The sequence below is a fragment of the Nerophis lumbriciformis genome, linkage group LG15 (genome assembly GCF_033978685.3).
Source record: "Nerophis lumbriciformis linkage group LG15, RoL_Nlum_v2.1, whole genome shotgun sequence".
NCBI classification, from domain to species: domain Eukaryota; kingdom Metazoa; phylum Chordata; class Actinopteri; order Syngnathiformes; family Syngnathidae; genus Nerophis; species Nerophis lumbriciformis.
The window spans coordinates 6,962,804-6,972,357 of NC_084562.2; positions in this window are offsets into that span (position 1 = coordinate 6,962,804).

Below are 9,554 nucleotides of genomic sequence, written 5' to 3' on the forward strand. Positions count from 1 at the left end.
TTGAACTATTTGGAAAAAAAGATATACAAATAACTAAAAACTTGTTGAAAAATAAACAAGTGATTCAATTATAAATAAAGATTTCTACATCAACTTAAAGTGCCCTCTTTGGGGATTGTAATAGAGATCAATCTGGTTTCATGAACTTAATTCTAAACATTTCTTCACAAAAAAATAAATCTTTAACATCAATATTTATGGAACATGTCCACAAAAAAGCTAGCTGTCAACACTGAATATTGCATTGTTGCATTTCTTTTCACAGTTCTTTTTGACAGACATTTTAGTGAGGGTCAAACCATCATGGCACGGGGGAAACTCTGGGTTTATGGTAATGAATGGAATAATCTACTTGATTTGATGTTCAGTTTATGAACTTACATTCATATTTTGTTGAAGTATTATTCAATAAATATATTTATAAAGGATTTTTAAATTGTTGCTATTTTTAGAATATTTAAAAAAAATCTCACGTACCCCTTGGCATACCTTCATGTACCCCCAGGGGTATGCGTACCCCCATTTGAGAACCACTGGTATAGACCATGGTATAGAAATGTCCGTGAAGTAGGAATTATTATTTATAAATCAAATATTTTCATAGCTAGAGCAGTAAAAAAAACGTTACATCATTCTATTAATGTTTTTTTTAACATGATGAGATCCTTTTACACATGAAATAACATCCTTTAGTCACCTTTACACTGTTTTAATCCAATATAGTGATGATGGCTGAGGCTGAGCCAATCAGTGGCCACAATACTGAACAGTGATTGGTTTGGTCCTAATGGCCAATACTACTGTAGTATTAATGTATTTTTTATTTCATTTAGCCTTTATTATGTTTGGAAACAATGCTTAATTTAGACCACAAATACGAAACCCAAATAGTGTTAGATTCTGAAAAAAAAAAAGAAAAGTACATTTACATTAAAATAACAAATGAGTTTTTTGTGCAGTCAAAAAGTTACTGTTGATCAAGTATTGATTTAAACAGCAAAGTGGCAGCTATATTATAAATTACAATCAAAATATAGCCAATGGTGGATTATGTCTAATTTAGTGGACACATGGTTATTCCCAATTTACTCAAATGACAAAATCCGAAATGTTGACAAATGTTTTAGTCGTTAGTTGTTGCTTGATGCTGCCACATTTTTTTTTAGCCTGCAGGGTCTCCCATACCAGAAGGATTGGACATATATTCCTCCCCTGCTCTGTACCTGCATTGGCCTACTTGGTTTTTTTCTCTTTGCACTTGCCCCAGCTGACCAATGGGTGGCATTGTGGGATGCACAACTTTGACATGAAGACCTATGACTTGCTGTCCACTGTAGTGAACACTCAGGTTAGTTTTTCTATCGATCCTAACGCTTGTATTTACCCTTCATTAGTACTTGAGCAACAACAGATGCTCAATGTTTTCTCTCTGTCTTGAAGTGAGAATTAGGTCGGGTCATTAATCAGGAATCATACTCCCGAAATTCAGCGCCCCTCCGAAAATCTCCCGGGACAAATTTTCTCCTGAAAATCTCCCGAAATTCAACCGGAGCTAGAGGCCACGCCCCCTCCAGTTCCATGCGGACCTGAGTGAGGACAGCCTGTTTTCACGTCTGCTTTCCCACAATATAAACAGCGTGCCTGCCCAATCACGTTATAACTGTAGAATGATCGAGGGCAAGTTCTTGGTTTCTTATGTGGGTTTATTGTTAAGCAGTTTCATTAACGTCCTCCCAGCCCGGTAACAACACACAACAACAGCAGTCACGTTTTCGTCTACCGTAAAGCAGTTCGTCTGCCGTAAACAGCAATGTTGTGACACTCTTAAACAGGGCAATACTGCCATCTACTGTACATGCATATGTGACAATAGCATTTAGGGCTTTTAGAGAGTGCAGTGCACAACTGCGCACACAACAAGGAGACGAAGCAGAAGAACGAGGAAGATACAGCCGTGGCGACGCAGACAATGAGTAAGATGAAGAAATACGCTTGCAAGTTCCAAGCCGCAGCTGCGATTGGACCTGGATAGCCTCAGGGAAGAAGTAGTGGACTACCAAGTGCTTGGCAGTGAAGATCTTCCTCAGGAAGCAAAGATTGACCGGTTTTGGGCCATGCTAGGGAGAGATGGAAGATTCCAGACTCTAGTGCATTTGATGAAAGCACTTTTGTGCGTGCCACACAGCAATGCATCATCAGAGAGGGTGTTCAACATGGTTAGAAAAATAGTGACAGAGAATATAACAAGGATGGACAATTCAACCCTTAACTCAACAATGAGTAGATGAGTGTTATGTGTGTGTATATGTGTAAATAAATGAACACTGAAATTCAAAGTATTTATTTTATTTATTTATATAGACATATATATATATACATATATATCAGTGGTTCTTAACCTGGGTTCGATCAAACCCTAGGGGTTCGGTGAGTCAGGCTCAGGGGTTCGGCGGAGGTCAAAACACACCCGTCTAATCGTGTAAATAAAAACTTCTCCCTATGGGCGTGAGACGGCAACAGCAGAAGTCAGACTGATTTGCAGGTGTGTAATTTGTTGTGTGTTGGTTTTGTTGTTTGAACAAGGTGATGTTCATGCACTGTTCATTTTGCACTAGTAAAAAAACATGGTAACACTTTAGTATGGGGAACATATTCACCATTAATTAGTTGCTTATTAACATGCAAATTAGTAACATATTGGCTCTTAACTAGTCATTATTAAGTACTTATTAATGCCTTATTCGGCATGGCCTTATTATAACCCTAACCCTCTAACCCTGACCCTAACGCCCTAACCCTAACCAAATAACTCTAAAATAAGTCTTTGTTACTTAGAACTTGTTCCCCTAGTGTCCAAAAAACTCTAAATTAAGTCTTTGTTACTTAGAATATGTTCCCCATTCTAAAGTGTTACCAAAAACATATAACTTTGTCTTGAATTTGAAAAAAAACGACATTTTATTTTTCACTAAAGAAGGGTTCGGTGAATGCGCATATGAAACTGGTGGGGTTCGGTACCTCCAACAAGGTTAAGAACCACTGTTATATATGAAATACTTCACTTGGTGAATTCTAGCTGTAAATATACTCCTCCCCTCTTAACCACGCCCCCAACCAAGTTTGTTTTGGTTTGTAAGACAGACCTTCAAAGTAGGATCTATCGCATGCCTGCGTTTCACCAAATACAGTCACTGGTGACGTTTAACTCCGTTTGACCAATTAAACAGAGCCAGGCGGTCACATGACCGCATACTTGCCAACCTTGGGACCTCTGATTTCGGGGGTGGGGGGCGTGGTCGGGGGTGGGTCGGGGGGCGTGGTTGGGGGCGTGGTTAAGAGGGGAGGAGTATATTTACAGCAAGAATTCACCAAGTCAAGTATTTCATATACCGTATATTACCAATTAAACGCCCTTGGGCAAATAACCGCCCATGTCCTAATAGCTGCCCGGGGTATGACTCCATTTTGTGAATTAACCGCCTCTTCCTAATAGCCGCCTATGTCCAAATAGCCGCCCATGGGCTGTTATTTGCATAATTTAGATTAAAATGCTACTGGGGTTGCGTTTGCTGCAGTATTATTGTTTTGATGGTTTTATAGAGTACTTGGTACCATAATTTTATTTTTCCTTTATTTAAAACTTGGAGTACTGTAGCCTTTATTTTATTTAAGTGACAGTAAGATTGTTCTGTTTTGATGGTGGATTTTATACTTGAGTACTTGGTACCATAATTTTATTTAAAAAAGTTTATTTATTTTTAGTATTGATATTCTATTTGACAATTGTTGCACTACTGGCATGTTGAGGCCTTGTTGATCTCTTGTCTTTTGATAGCCTACCTCATGTTGATCTCTTGTTTTTTTGTTTGTATGTTTACAATAGCTTTTACATTTAAAGTTTTTTGTACGAAAAAAAAATACCGGACAGTGACCATTGTAACCAAATAATGGCCTGGTGCAGGCTGGTGCAAAAATAAATAAAAGCCTTGTGCAAATAACCGCCTGCTTCTTTTAAACGCCTGTCTCCAAAATCGATTTTGTGGAATAAACGCCCGGGCTACTATTTGGTAATATACGGTATATATATATATATATATATATATATATATATATATATATATATCTATATATATATATATATATATATATATATATATATCTTTATATATATATATATGTATATATATATATATATACAGGTAAAAGCCAGTAAATTAGAATATTTTGAAAAACTTGATTTATTTCAGTAATTGCATTCAAAAGGTGTAACTTGTACATTATATTTATTCATTGCACACAGACTGATGCATTCAAATGTTTATTTCATTTAATTTTGATGACTTGAAGTGGCAACAAATGAAAATCCAAAATTCCGTGTGTCACAAAATTAGAATATTGTGTAAGGCTAATGCAAAAAAGGGATTTTTAGAAATGTTGGCCAACTGAAAAGTATGAAAATGAAAAATATGAGCATGTACAATACTCAATACTTGGTTGGAGCTCCTTTTGCCTCAATTACTGCGTTAATGCGGCGTGGCATGGAGTCGATGAGTTTCTGGCACTGCTCAGGTGTTATGAGAGCCCAGGTTGCTCTGATAGTGGCCTTCAACTCTTCTGCGTTTTTGGGTCTGGCATTTTGCATCTTCCTTTTCACAATACCCCACAGATTTTCTATGGGGCTAAGGTCAGGGGAGTTGGCGGGCCAATTTAGAACAGAAATACCATGGTCCGTAAACCAGGCACGGGTAGATTTTGCGCTGTGTGCAGGCGCCAAGTCCTGTTGGAACTTGAAATCTCCATCTCCATAGAGCAGGTCAGCAGCAGGAAGCATGAAGTGCTCTAAAACTTGCTGGTAGACGGCTGCGTTGACCCTGGATCTCAGGAAACAGAGTGGACCGACACCAGCAGATGACATGGCACCCCAAACCATCACCCAACCATGCAAATTTTGCATTTCCTTTGGAAATCGAGGTCCCAGAGTCTGGAGGAAGACAGGAGAGGCACAGGATCCACGTTGCCTGAAGTCTAGTGTAAAGTTTCCACCATCAGTGATGGTTTGGGGTGCCATGTCATCTGCTGGTGTCGGTCCACTCTGTTTCCTGAGATCCAGGGTCAACGCAGCCGTCTACCAGCAAGTTTTAGAGCACTTCATGCTTCCTGCTGCTGACCTGCTCTATGGAGATGGAGATTTCAAGTTCCAACAGGACTTGGCGCCTGCACACAGCGCAAAATCTACCCGTGCCTGGTTTACGGACCATGGTATTTCTGTTCTAAATTGGCCCGCCAACTCCCCTGACCTTAGCCCCATAGAAAATCTGTGGGGTATTGTGAAAAGGAAGATGCAGAATGCCAGACCCAAAAACGCAGAAGAGTTGAAGGCCACTATCAGAGCAACCTGGGCTCTCATAACACCTGAGCAGTGCCAGAAACTCATCGACTCCATGCCACGCCGCATTAACACAGTAATTGAGGCAAAAGGAGCTCCAACCAAGTATTGAGTATTGCACATGCTCATATTTTTCATTTTCATACTTTTCAGTTGGCCAACATTTCTAAAAATCCCTTTTTTGTATTAGCCTTAAGTAATATTCTAATTTTGTGACACACGGAATTTTGGATTTTCATTTGTTGCCACTTCAAATCATCAAAATTAAATGAAATAAACATTTGAATGCATCAGTCTGTGTGCAATGAATAAATATAATGTACAAGTTACACCTTTTGAATGCAATTACTGAAATAAATCAAGTTTTTCAAAATATTCTAATTTACTGGCTTTTACCTGTGTGTGTATATATATATATATATAAAAGAAATACTTGAATTTCAGTGTTCATTTATTTACACATATACACACACATAACACTCATCTACTCATTGTTGAGTTAAGGGTTGAATTGTCCATCCTTGTTCTATTCTCTGTCACTATTTTTCTAACCATGCTGAACACCCTCTCTGATGATGCATTGCTGTGTGGCACGCACAAAAGTGCTTTCATCAAATGCACTAGAGTCTGGAATCTTCCATCTCTCCCTAGCATGGCCCAAAACCGGTCAATCTTTGCTTCCTGAGGAAGATCTTCACTGCCAAGCACTTGGTTCTCCACTACTTCTTTCCGGAGGCTATCCAGGTCCAATCGCAGCTGCGGCTTGGAACTTACAAGCGTATTTCTTCATCTTACTCGTCGTCGGCGTCGCCACGGCTGTATCTTCCTCGTTCTTCTGCTTCGTCTCCTTGTTGTGTGCACAGTTGTGCACTGCACTCTCTAAAAGCCGTAGATGTTATTGTCACATATGCATGTACAGTAGATGGCAGTATTGTCCTGTTTAAGAGTGTCACAACATTGCTGTTTACGGCAGACGAACTGCTTTACGGTAGACGAAGACGTGACTGCTGTTGTGTGTTGTTACCGCGCTGGAAGGACGTTAATGAAACTGCCTAACAATAAACCCACATAAGAAACCAAGAACTCGCCCTTGATCATTCTACAGTTATAACGTGATTGGGCAGGCACGCTGTTTATATTGTGGGATAGCGAACGTGAAAACAGGCCAGGTCCACATGGAGCTGGAGGGGGCGTGGCCTCCAGCTCGGCCTGAATTTCGGCAGATTTTCGGGAGAAAATTTGTCCCGGGAGGTTTTCGGGAGAGGCGCTGAATTTCGGGAGTCACCCGGAAAATCCGGGAGGGTTGGCAAGTATGCATGACCATCACACGTGGACCCCGACTTAAACAAGTTGAAAAACGTATTGGGGTGTTACCATTTAGTGGTCAATTGTACGGAATATGTACTGTACTGTGCAATCTACTAATACAAGTTTCAATCAATCAATCAAAAGTGTGAAGGAAAAAAAGACACTTTTTTATTCAAACCGTACCTCCCGTGAAAAGCCTAAAGACTGACCGCACAGTTCCTGTCTTCACAATAAAAGTGCCGCTCCATCGCGCCTGCGCTAACAAAATAAGTGTCTCCGAAAGCCAGCGCAAACAAGCTGGCAAGCTACGGAGTTTGCCGCCAATGTATTTCTTGTAAAGTGTATAAAAACCAATATGGAAGCTGGACAAATAAGATGCCAAAAACCAACCACTTTAGTTAATGATTATTTGCATAAATGTTTATCAGTTTGAACATCAAATATCTTGTCTTTGTAGTGCATTCAATTGAATATGGGTTGAAAAGAGTTTGCAAATTATTGTATTCCGTTTATATTTACATCTAACACAATTTCCCAACTCATATGGAAACGGAGTTTGTATATATATATATTTATATATATATATATATATATATATATATATATATATATATATATATATATATATATGTGATATGTGTGTGTATGTATATGTATATATGACTTGGTCATTTAAAAAGTAGCTCGCCTGCTGAAAAAGTGTGGGCACCCCTGGCTTACATGAACTCAACGTCAAATTTGAGGAAGCACATCGCGGTAAGTAACGTTAGTAGATATTTTGGCTGTCACCGTAGGCTGATGTTCGCGTCCCTGCTATGAATCACTGTCAAATGTACATCGCGTGGGGACATTTATTAATGCACTGCAGCCTCGTAGACAGACAGAGATACACACACACACACACACACACACACACATGCATACAAACACCATTCAGAAGTGCACAGTATGTTCTCAGGTGCAGCCCACACCTATCAGTTTATGGTTTGCGTAAAGGCATTATTTGTTGCCGTCATCATTAAACGAACAGGTTACTCATCAGTTACTCAGTACTTGAGTAGTATTTTTCACAACATACTTTATACTTTTACTCAAGTAAATATTTGGGTGACTACTTCTTACTTTTACTTGAGTAATACATCTCTAAAGTAGCAGTACTCTTACTTGAGTACAATTTCTGGCTACTCTACCCACCTCTGGTTATTTGTATCCCAGTGGCCTCTTTTTGTGTGAAGCGTGTGTGCTCACATTTCATACGTGGCTTTATGGCGTTGCATCACAGAAAGTGTTGCCCTTGGTGAGAGCAGAGGGAAATATTTATGAATCGTCTGCACGGCAAATATTGAAGCTGACCCACAAGGTGAAAGCTATTCCATGGACGCCCTCGCTTGAAATGTGCAAATATATCTCAAGTGTTTCTGCTGACCACTGAACATCAGGCACGTCCCTGTGTGACTTGTGCACGACTTGTTGGCTTCAGCTTTAGTACTTTGTTTTTTTTAGCTTATTTTTATGCTTAAATACATTTTTGGTAACTTCAACTAAAGTCAAAATGGGCACCGTGTTCCGTACTTTTATAGGCACCGATTGAACACCGTCAGCAGTACTGGGTGTCGATTCAAGCAAACTCATAAAGTGTCATATTTCGATACCTTTGTTGCACGCGATTTCACGTCCGGTTGCTGAGTAAGCCAACGCAAACACTTGGCGAGGAAACAAGCATTCGCGCGGACTCAGCCAAACTGAATCCAGGTAATGTTACACTTTTCCATGCCAACAAAGCAAGTATGCCTGATAGAAAACGCTCAAAAGCACAGTAAGGCTCCCCTTTTCAAAATGTATCAGCTCAATGCTAATTTACGTTGGATTTTCCATAGACAGGTTACTGATTAGCATCAGCAATTTTAGATGGCGATTTCAACACCTATCCAAAATTAATCATAAAAAACTGCAACTAAGAACGGCTAGTGTGTAGTAAGTACAATACTTACATTACAAAAACTGCATGCAGAGTCAACTATTTAATACTTGCAAATGAGACTCAAGTGTAAAAAAAAAGAGATATAACCATGGAACAGCAGAGTTATCATAATCAGCGCACTGCTAAAAGTTAAGTTAAAATAATATATTTTATTATTAAACAATTAACATTAACACATGAATACCCACAGAAGTATCGAACATTGTACAGTTGAGTACAGGTACCGAGAATCTGTATGATTTGGTTCAAATGTGAAAGGTACTTATTCATGTGTCTTTTCTCTCGCAAATACAAAACCCAAAACCAGTGAAGTTGGCACGTTGTCCATCCATCCATCCATTTTCTACCGCTTATTCCCTTTGGGGTCGCGGGGGGCGCTGGAGCCTATCTCAGCTACAATCGGGCGGAAGGCGGTGTACACCCTGGACAAGTCGCCACCTTATCGCAGGGCCAACACAAATAGATAGACAACATTCACGTTGTGTAATTCGTAAATAAAAAGAGAATACAATTTGCAAATCCTTTTCAACTTATATTCAATTGAAGAGACTGCAAAGACAAGATATTTAATGTTCAAACTGAGAAACGTAATTTTATAATTTAATGGCATTTTTACCTCTGTGTTACATGGCCTTTCCTTTTAACAACACTCAGTAAACGTTTGGGAACTGAGGAGACCAATTTTTTAAGCTTCTCAGGTGGAATTCTTTCCCATTCTTGCTTGATGTACAGCTTAAGTTGTTCAACAGTCCGGGGTCTCCATTGTTGTATTTTAGGCTTCATATTGCGCCACATATTTTCAATGGGAGACAGGTCTGGACTACAGGCAGGCCAGTCTAGTACCTGCACTCTTTTACTATGACGTTGATGTAACACGTG